This window comes from Meles meles, chromosome 1 (genome assembly GCF_922984935.1).
Source record: "Meles meles chromosome 1, mMelMel3.1 paternal haplotype, whole genome shotgun sequence".
Lineage (NCBI taxonomy): Eukaryota > Metazoa > Chordata > Mammalia > Carnivora > Mustelidae > Meles > Meles meles.
In genome coordinates this window covers 47084049-47095874 of record NC_060066.1, presented here as the reverse complement: position 1 = coordinate 47095874, position 11826 = coordinate 47084049, and the positions used below count along the sequence as shown (strand labels likewise).

Here is an 11826-nt window from a genome sequence, read left to right as displayed (position 1 = left end):
TGAATAGAATTATTCTAAAATTATATGAACTAGAGCTATAAAAAAGAGCTGTTATATAATCTTACTTCACAAAGGCTGAAGGAAGAGAGAATGATAACTGAAATAACACACCTTAAGCATAAGGTCATTAAGATCCACTAGGACATGGACAGCAGATACCAAAGATGGAGTATGATAATATAAAGGGCCTAATAAAATCTTCTCTGATTTCTCAGTACTTCCATTGTTCTCTGGCACACTTCAGTTTCACCCTTGGGTTATGTTCTTCCATTTGTATGCTGTGATTCCTAAATTAAAATTTATCTTGTGGTATCTTTTCCAAGCACATTATCCTCAGTTCTGAGATGGATTCTATCTATCTGGATACAGAAACACTTTCTGGGCTGCTTCTCCTCTGCTACATTTCTACACCCTTGCCTTGTGTTTGCATATGGTTTTCTCTGATAAACAGGGTAAGAAGCATCTCTGGGTTTCATTCCATGAGACTTCTCAATACTGAAAAACTGCCTGCTTCTGGAAGGGGCCATCCAGAACCTTGAACTTCTTCTCCACCTCCATAATCCCTGAACTGTCCAAGAAAGTGGAACATGTGGAAATGGGATTGATACTGTGATACTATTTCATGTTCAACCTTCCCTAGGAGTGGAATAGAGCAATGATAGAAAATCGAGAAAATTGCCACTCTCTCACTGCTCAGACAAATTAGAGTCACAAAAAGCAAGCAGATATTTACAGAGGGCAGTTGTGGCAGGAAGCAGAGGGTGGCAGCAGCAGAATGTTGGCTACCAGAGTGTTTAACCTAATCAAGCGAGCAATTTCCACCTCACTGTGTGTAGGAGCACATGGAAGCATCATGAAGAGTGAAGACTATGCTCTCCTGAGTCAACAACTGGTTGACTATCCCCAGCCCAATGTGGTCCACATTAAGAACCTCTCTGTCAGCTGGAAGGCCTTGAAAGAGAAGAAGTCTCCCTGGAGCAGCCTCTCTTTTGATGAAAAAGTTGAACTGTATGGCACGAAGTCCAATGAGAGCTTTGCTGAAATGAACAGGAGCACGAATGAGTGGAAGATGGTTGTGGGCACCGCCATGTTCTTCATCGGCTTCGCTGCTCTCATTCTGATTTAGGAGAACACTGTGGGTACGGCTCCTTCCCACACACCTTTGAGGAGGACTGGGTGGCCAAACAGATCAACAGGATGCTCGACATGAAGGTTAGCCCAATTCAGGGCTTCTCAGCCAAGTGGGACTACAATAAGAACAAGTGGAAGTAATAGAAGAGCCCACCGCTCACCCATTTAAGCCTTACGGTGCTCTCCCACCTCCACGCAGCTCAGCATCTTCACTGGAAACCATTATGTTGCAACACCAGTGCTAATAAACAAGCAGCCTATGTGGGAAAAAAAAAGAAAAAGAAAGAAAGAAAGAGAAAGCTGATTTTTTTAAAAATTAGAATTCGTATAAATTGACCATGCTTAGTTTCAATGGTGTTCAAGTTGTAACTATGAGGCCAAAGCTTTTTAGAACCAAAAAGATTTCTTACTTCTTACCAACTCTACTATTCATTGGACAGCTGAAGATGATAGGGAAATGGTATAATAATCCTGGAAGAGAAATATTAGGGCTGAAAGCCTCACAGAAAGCTTTCAGCCATGCCAAGGAAGGTTACTTTGAAAAACTGAATCTGAGGGAAAGTGGATGACTTATTCTTGTACTCTAGAAATTATTTGCTCTAGTTTTGTGCAAAATTCTTATTTTTTATAGCGAATGCTCCAAGTGATACTTTTCTATTTAATACTATCTATTTAATATTAGTCATGCAAATTATCTTCTAATAAATTTCTTAATTTACTGAAGCAGATAGCATATATTTCTCTATCCTCTAGAACTCCGTTACTAGAAAAGGCTGTATCCAGGTTTTAGTCTGTCAGATAATAATGTTAATAGTAAAAGTAGCAGCAGTTCCCAGTTATTAGCTACTTCATTTTAATTATCTTAGAGATTATCTTACTAAATCTTCACAATATTTAATTAAAGTAGATGCTACTTTATTTTCTGTTTCATAGTTTAAAACTAATATTTAAATAAGATAGTAACTGGACAAAAATTACAGGTAAGTGGTAGAGCCAGAATTTGTGTTTTGATAACCTACAGAGTCATCTCCTGTGAATGCTCTTGCTGGCAGAGCCTGCCCTTAGCAACTCAGATTTATGACTATAAAAGATATAAAATAATAAAGTAAAAATATAGTGGATTCAATGAAAAAGAACACAATATTTCTTGTCTAATCATTTTCTAATATTCATCCTTTACAGATCACTTCAATACAAAAGAGGTTTCTATGCTTTATTCATTTAATCACCCGTTTATGACAAATTCATTGAGCATATATACTTCAAGTACTGGCGTATGTGCTAGAGATAAAAGAGCTGATAAAACAATCTCCACTGTTGTAGATCTTAAGGTGGAAAACAGAAATAAAGATAAATAAGATATAGTATATTAGAGAACAGTAAAAGCTGAAAGAAAAAAATACTGTTCCAGTTCAAGATGGCAGCTAGGAGAATCTCAAACTCACCTCCTCCAAGAGATATGCAGAATCTATAGCTACATATGCAACAATCTCCTCTGATAAAATCCCCACTAGCTGAGTGACTTTTACATATGGAATAAAGGAAGAAAAAACCCAAATCAAAGGAGAGGTTTAAGACAATCTCACCACAAACCCCACCACCAGCACCACAACACACAGTTGGGAGGGTATTCAAAACCCTGCTCTTCCCTAGGGAGGTAAGGGTTTGAACTCCACATCTGGCACAGCTTGTAAGACTGCCTCTGAGAGACAAGTCCCCCAAACATCTAGCTTGAATGCCAACTTCTGGCTTACATCCGAAAGACCCACAAGGCTATAGCAAATTGAGAAACTAGTTTCTTGAAGTGCTCACACACATGGATCCATGTCACCTAGTAGAGGCAGCTGACTGAAAAGCACTCAGACTTTTTGTAAAAGAAGCTTATTGTAAACTATTAGTTTGAGGGGCAGATATCCTAATTTTAACATACATTTGGAGGCCTATGAAATATACTTCAAAATGGAGGCATGTGAATGTCATTTTTACACTCACTCTATGCCTGGCTCCAGCTCACAAGTATCTCCCAGGAAGCAGCTTCTATACTCACCTGGTTCCCTCCCTGAGTTTTGTGGCTGCTACCCATGAGAGAATGGCTCAACTGCCTAGCTCTGATAGCCAGTGGGACCTATGCTCATGGGTGACAGGACTGTAACAAACAGAAATTTTTAGCTGGTTACCTCCCCTGGGCCACGATAGAAAAGTAACAGGCTGAAGTGCCCAGTCTCAAGGAACTAGAAAACAAAAGACATGAAGCCCAAATTAATAGAATGGAGAAAATAAAGATCAGAGCAAAAATAAATAAGATACAGACAAAAAAAATTAGTGAAATTAGGAGCAGTGTATTTCAAGACACACAAAATTTATAAATCTTTAGCTGGACTCATCAAGAAAAAAGAGGACTCAAAAATCAGAAATGAAAGAAAGATGTTAAAACTGGTACCAAGGAATACAAAGAATCGTAAGAGACCACTATGAAGAATCATGTACCATATTGGAAAACTCACAAAAGAAAAATTCCTAGAAACCTATACACTACCAAGACTGAATAATGAAGAAATAAATAAAAATCTGAACAGACTGTTTTCTAGTAAGGAAATTCAATCAGTGAACAAAACTTCCCAACAAACAAAAGTCCAGGCCCACAAGGTTTCACTTGTGAATTCTATCAGTCATTCAAAGAAGAATTAATATTATTCTTTTAAAAAATTTTCCACAGGAATGGAAGAGGAACACTTCCAAAATCATGTATGAGGACAGCATTACTGTGATCCTAAAACCTAACAAGGATGCCACAAGCAAAGTAAGATATAGGCCAAAATCGCTAATGAATACAGATGTAAGAATCCTCAGCAACATATTACCAAAACAACTTTAACGATAAAAAGATGATATACCATGACCCAGTGGGATTTATTCCGTGGGTGCTGAAATGGTTCAACATGCATAAATTAATCAACATGATGAACCACATTAACAAAATGAAGAATAAAAATCCTAGTTGTCTCAGTATGTACAGAAAAAGCATCTAATAAAGTTCAACATCTTTTTATGATAAAAGCTCAAAATGGGCACAAGGAAAACACAACACAATAAAGGCCATAATATGACAAACTCACAGATAACATTATACGCAATGATGAAAACCTGAAACCTTTTTTTCTTGAAAAAACAGCATTTATTGAATTTTAAACTGAAAATAGTCATTATAATTTTTTTTTTCTTTTCAATAAATTCATACAAAGAAAGAGGAATAGAAAGCAATGGTGGTGACCAGCAAGAGGAATAATTACATTCATCTTAAAGTGTGTGCACCAGTTGTTTACATCAGCATTGGAAAACTCCAAACCTGGAATCTAGAACCTCAGATCTGCAATCAGAATGTCTTGAGATTGGCACATGGGATCAAAATTTTTCTTTTTTTCCCCCCTTCAAGAAACTACACATTAAAGTTGTCTTCCTTCTATAGTCATAAATGTTTATATTCTTAGTCCTTGCTGCATTTTAATTTTTTTTTTAAATAACCAGAAAAAGTGTAAAGTGACAAAAAATGTCATTAATGAATAATACATTAAACCTGTGGGAAAAAAGAAAGACATCACAAAATTTTAAAATTTATATGAAGACCATAAATTAACATAAAAATAAATTCTGTGGATTTAGCTCAATAAATATGAACAAAATTAACATAAAAGCTTATTTTTGGCAATCAATAGGTTTTGATAAGTTAAGCAAGCTTTTTTATATTGATGTGCAGTGATGGGCAACATTTTTGCTAGTTTCCTTTAAGATTAGAGAAAAGACCAGGATGCCACTATTGCTACTTTTTTCCAACATAGTGTTGAAGGTCTGAGCCAGAGCAATTCGGCAAGAAAAAACTTTTGAAATGTCCAAATTGGTGAAACCACATGGTAATTGTCTTTCTCTGCCTGGCTTACTTCATTTAACATAATCCCCTCCAGTTCCATCCATGTTAATGCAAATGGTGGGTATTCATCATTTCTGATGGCTGAGTAATATTCCATTGTGTATATGTACCACATCTTTATCTATTCATCTGTTGAAGGGCTCCTTCCACAGTTTGGCTGTTGTGAACATTGCTGCTATAGGGGAAGGGAGGGAAATGCAATGGGGGAGAATTCAGAGAAGCAATGAATCGCGGGAGACTATGAACCCTGAAAAACCATCTGGGAGCTTCAGAGGGGAGGACAGGATGGGGAGGGGGTAATAGGATGGTGGGTATTGAGAAGGGTATGTGCTATCATGAGTAATGGGTGTTACACTAACTAATGAATCATTGAACACTGCATCAAAAACTGATTATGTACTACACTGTGGCTAACTGAACATCATAAAAAATTTTAAAAAATGAATTCCATTACAAAAAAAAAGTGTCCAAATTGGAAAGGAAGAAGTAAAACTGTCACTATTTGTATTATATATATATATATATATATATATATATATCCCTAAGAATCCACTATATATATATATCCCTATTTTCAAATTTATATATATATATATACATATATATATATATATATATATATATCCCTAAGAACCCACTGAATACCTGTTAGAATAAATAAATTTAGCAAAATTGCAGGATACAAAAATTAATACACAAATATCTGTTCTGTTTCTATATCTTAATAATAAACTATCAAAAAAGAAATTAAGGAAACAACCCCATTTACAACTGCTTCAAAAAATAATAAAATAGAGGAAGAATATTTGGCCAGAAAACCAATGCAAAGGCCCTGAGGTGCAAACATGATTGATATTTTGAAGAAGCAGAGAGAAGGTTAATATCCCTGAATTTGAATCATTGGGGAGAATGTAGGAGGTAAGATCAGATTAGTAATGGAATCCAGAACCTATAGAGCTTACTTGGTTATGGCAACAAATTTTGGAGTTTAATGTGAGTGAAAACAGAAGGCCCTTGTCCAATTTTAAGCAAAGGAGCAATAGGTCTTGACTCATTTTGAAAGGATCACTCCAGCTAGAGACCAAGCTAATGAGGGACAAAGTGCAGAAGCAGAGAGACAAGTTAGGTGGTACCTGCACTAATCTAGGCAAAAAATTATGGTCACTTGGACCACATAGCAGCTGCACAAGTGCTGAGAAGTGCTTTATTTCTTAAAGTAAAGCACTAGAATTTGTTGACATATTCAAGGAGGATGTGAAAAATAGGCAAAGATAAATAATGTACTTCTTTTCGGTAACTGGAGGGATAGTTTTCATTTACTGAAACAGAGTGGACTACAGAAGGAGCTGTTTGATGTGAACAAAATTAGGTTCTTGTTTTTCACACTAACTTGAGATATGTAATAGAAATCTAACAGGGAATGTGAGTAGGCAGGCATCCATATCAATCTGGAGTAGAAGAGAGAGATGAAGTTGGGACTTATTAGTATACAGATGGTATTTTACAGTCAAAAGTTAGAGGAAACCAAAGGGGACATGAAATAAAGAAGAGAAATTCAAAAGAGCCCTGGAGGAAGATTCTGTTAATTCTGTGATCAATAGAAAGAAAATGCTTGAGGAAAAACAAAGTAGTTAAATTTGTGAAGTATAGTAAGAACTGAAAACTGATCATGAGATTTGGCAATGATCATAGATTTGGTAAACGCTTAGTATGAGTGGTAGAGACAAGTCTGGTTAAGGTGGATTCCAGAGAAAAACGGGCAGAGTATAGGGAAATATTTGGCATAAAAAGAGAAAAGCATCAATAGTTGGAGGAATTAGGTAGAAAGGAGAAATGTTTTTTGTTTTCTGAAGGGAGAAATAATGTTCTTATGGTTATAGGAATAATCCTGTATAGAGAGGAGAATCAGTAATTCAGGAGAGAGAAGGGACAGTTCCTAAAGTAGGAACAGGAATGGGACCAAGTACATTATCAGAAGGGGGTTGTTTTGCCAAGAAAATAGAAAGAGCAGTAGATAATAGTATATGAGGGCACAGCAATAGGGAGGTGTAATCATCACATTTCAGTACCAAAAGCTAGTCGATGGAGCATACAATTCAAGAATGAGAGATAAAATCCAATGGTAAAGCAACTGAATTCCCTGTTTATTTGATCACAGTATCCTTTGTTGTAGTGCACTTCCACTGTCTTCCAAAACATTGTGCCATATGGCTAATTCATGTGTTATCTAGTAGTTTCTACAGTATGTGCCACTTCCACCCTCAACAGGTCAAGCTGAACACCCAGTTATTTTTTTTAAATGTATACACACAAAGACACACATACATCATGAGCTTAGGTTATGATAGTTCAAAATAATCTACCTAATTTAGTAATAAAGTCAGTAATTTCAAAGTTTGAGTTCACTGACTTCACAGAAACAGGAGAGAGGGTTTGGGTTGGGTCAGGGAAAGATGAGGGTCAAAAGTGATGAACTCCCATATGCACTCAATGTCCTAGAAGACCTGTATTCTTGTTGAAAGTAGAGGAGAGAAGGGAGTTGGGGGAAATTGGATGGGGAGACAAACCATGAGAGACTATGGACTCTGAAAACAATTGAGGGTTTTGGAGGGGTTGGGGTGGGAGGTTGGGTGAGCCTGGTGGTGCGTATAATGAAGGGCACGTATTGCATGGAACATGGGGTGTGGTATATTAAACAATGAATTCTCGAACACTGAAAAGAAATTAAAAAAAAACAGAAAAAAAAAGAAGGCTGCAATGAAAGACTCAAAAAAAAAAAAAGTATGAGTTGGGAAATCTGTCAACTATTAAGAATAATGAAAAACTTGCCTTTCTCAGTTTTGGCTTAAGGTCGAGGTAAAGAAGTCTTCCTTAATAAACTATAATCCCAAATTTACCACACACATTTGCATTTAAAATTCTATTGCCATACATAGCTCATACCACTGGAGCACTTGAGAAAACTTCAAGAAAAAGCTAAGTTGCTTAAATCATGTTCCTTAGCAGAAGACCTTGAGATGAGGATCTGTAAGCAAAAGCAGGTACTCTCCAAGAGAAACAAGTTAAACAAGTTGGGGAAATAGGACAGGAAAGAGAAAACCTAAACCTAAACCTACAACTCAGGCATAGACCTAGCTTCAGCCTGTTCTTATGTTCCTACACTTGAGGGTATAAATTATGCTTTTGAATTGGTGATGCCTCAAAGCAAGTGAGCAGAGCTTTTCTACTTCTACACCAGTCAGTCAGAGGCTACAATCCACCTAGCTGGAGACACAGACACTTTGATTCTCAGTCTATGAAAAAATAAATAAAATAGCTCTGTTAGCCCAAAGGGTGCCGTCCAAAGGAGCATACAGATGTGAACCATAACAGGCAAAGCACACAGAAATTAGGAGATGGATATACATTAACTGTAAAAAAAAGGGGAAATTTAGGTGAAACACCAGCAGGTTTTAGTACCCAAGCCCTTCTGGAGAGTTTTTCTCCCAACCCAATTTGCGTTTGAACTTAAAAAAACAAAAACAAAAATTGAAGTTGTGCTCAAATCCAAGTTACAAATATATGAGAGTAAACAACTTACTTTGAGTAGAAGTCACCAGACACATCCTAAGAATTTCTTAAGCTAGAAGTATTCATTAGAGATATTTACAATTAGTCACACTAAAGCACTTATAGGAAAGAAAAATAATGGTGTATCTACAAATGAAAACAAAGGATTATACTTGGGGAAAATTCTGTGAGTTAAAGGCAGATGAGACACATCTAGAGACAAGTCACAGATCAGAAGTAGGAGGAACTCACTACAAGTAATTCATAGAGATGAGAGCATCAGAGGCTTCTTGGGCAAAATGACAAAGCCAGCCTATGTTTAGGCATTCCAGAAGGAGATGGCAGAGGGAACGACAGGAGAACAATAGCTGAGGTTATTCAGAATTGAGCAACTACTTAGATTTTCAGATATAGCATAAATCCTTAAAAACAAGGATAACAAAACCAAACCTGTACATTTTGAACAATAAAACAGAAGCCAGGGGTGCCTGGGTGGCTCAGTGGGTTAAAGCCTCTGCCTTCGGCTCCGGTCATGATCCCAGGATTCTGGGATCGAGCCCCGCATCGGGCTCTCTGCTCCGCGGGGAGCCTGCTTCCTCCTCTTTCTCTCTGCCTGCCTCTCTGCCTACTTGTGATCTCTGTCTGTCAAATAAATAAATAAAATCTTAAAAAAAAAAAACAAAACAGAAGCTAGAAGCTAGTATATTATGATGGTAAGAGTTCACATGGGCATGTTTTGCTGTTATGCATGCACACGACCATGTGTGCACAGATACACAAACACTGAATCCACAACTGTTCATGGGTTAAAGGTATTCAGAATTTAGTTGTACCCAGTGTACACATTCCATAACTTGAGAATTTTCTTAAAAATAAACATTTAACTCACAAAAAGTTAAAAATAGGGATCATTTTGTAATAAGGTCTCATAATAAATACCTAGCTTCTGAACAAACATGGCCAAAGAGGGGAATTTATCATTTTTAATATATTAATTATGAAAAATTCTACCTATCTGTTCCGAAGTAGAAGCCTATCCAGAATTACTGCATGAACTTAAGTTATAAAAGTGCATGTAATTGACTTTTAGAAGCCAAAAACAAGTTAATCTCCTCCTTAAATTATAGAAATTTTTCTTTTCAAAGACAAAATTTTACATTTCTATGAAAAAGTTCATGTTTAATTATTAGAAAGACATTTGAAGTACTGAGTTACTTTGTTAGAGCTGAATTTAAAAATTAAAGCATAATACCAGTTAAACAGGTGATTTTAATACATGGATAAAAGCTATTTAATAGTTGTGTGTGGAAAAGGGGAGAACTGGTACACATCAAGTAGCTATATATAATGTGTACCCATACACACATAAAATATTATACATGTTTACTTTGATATGTAAATATAAAATTATACATACATTTTAAGTTTTTATTTAAATTAGTTAACATACAATATTATGTGTATATATATAAATATATAATAATATTTTAGCAGTAATTATTTGGAATTTTTAATAAATTTCCCCTCATCCAATAGCATTTCAATTTCCATTATTATCCAGAGTAACAGTAAAATTATTTAACTATGTGGCTGGAGAATAATTTTTCAATCTGACAAATGGAATAAACTTTTCAATGTATACTGTAGGGAATGACTTACAGCAGGAAAATTAGAACTTCATGGTTTCTTCCTTGTCCTGAAACTTCCAGGTTGATAAGGGACCAAACTCAAGACATTAATATCAAATTTATCTGATTCAATTCTCTGCATTCACCCCTTTATTCTCTAGCAGAAATTGGTTACTTCATTTTTATGGCTAGTCCTGCTTTCTGGCCCCCAAAAAACCTTAGTCTGAGACAGTCAATACTGTACGTGGATAGTTATAACTCTATATCCACAGGCTCAACTTCCTGTCCTGGCTCATCCAGAATCTGATCTTCTCCTCAGACTGTGGTAATTAGTCCCCTTCTTCATCACCAAACCCTGTTCTTAGACTTGAGTTTCAGACCTGTTTTTTACCACTACTAGGACTGTGGACTGACAGTCATTCTTATTCCCCTCTCAAGATTCTAAAGAGAAGTCCTAAACTGATCAATGATACATGCCTCCCAACATGAATATATCAAACATTCTGTAGAAACATCTTGAATAGTAATTGGTATGATCTGTTACATTCATTTATACAGAGAGCAATCCTCACACTGCTCTATAAGCCTCACTAGAGAGAAATGGTATCTTACTATTCTCTGTATTCCAAGTACCTAGCAGTAACTGACTCATGGTAGGCTCTCCAATATTTTTTGAATAACTGTTATAAGTGTTATGACATGGAAATTATTAAGTAGTAATATTATATTACTTCAAAGTTGAAAAGTTTGCTGCTTGACTTCCCCTGGATACTCTTATTTCAAGTTTCAGGCACTAGATCTTAGATTTAGTTGTAACACAGTGCCCCTTCCTTGAACATCTGTGTTGATTGAAGTTGAATGAGGCCACCTGAGAGTGCACCGAAAGACTACAACCGATAAGGATGAACTTATTATTACTTTTCAGCAGCTAGTTCATCTCCACACACCTGAGGAAGAGTCGAGGGAAAAGCCTAGAACAGAGCTCTTTCAATTAAGCCAGATTATGCTTTCCACTGAAGAAAATAGAGATTTGAGATTCTGGGGAATATATTGGGATCCTCTAGGTTGAGGGAAGTGTGATCTACCTGCTATTTGCAAGGTGACGGTTCAATTTATAGTTTTAAAGGTAAAATAAACATTAAGCTGTTGAAAATGCAAGTATGGTATTGATTATAATGTTAATTAGCATTCAGTAGGAACGTAACTGGCACAGTTCCAGACACTCTCTGTGGATTAACTCAAACATTACAGAAACCCTCGAGAGGTAGGTCCCTATATAATTCTCATTGTATAATGAGGAAATAGACACAGATAAGTAATATGCTTCAATTTATTGACTTAGAAAGTGGCAGAATTGGGATTCCAGGTCAAGTGGTGGGTTAAATTGTAACAAAGGGTATACACCAAATAAGAACTGAGCAACAAAACCAGAGTGACTTCCTGGGGAAAGAGACTGCTGTGATGTAAAAAGTTTGAGACAAACATCTTAAGGTTGGATTTCATTGGCTTTCCTTTCCTGTTTTTTTTATTTTTTAATTGAAGGAGCTGACATAAGACTGCAAGCCTTAAGTTAAAAAAAAAAGCCTACCATGT

At 36.2% G+C, this 11826-nt stretch overlaps 1 pseudogene; it reads left to right on the top strand.

Annotated features, from left to right (window-relative positions):
• The first annotated feature begins 759 nt into the window (after positions 1-759).
• LOC123924959 lies at positions 760-1272 on the top strand (annotated as a pseudogene).
• Positions 1273-11826: the final 10554 nt, after the last annotated feature.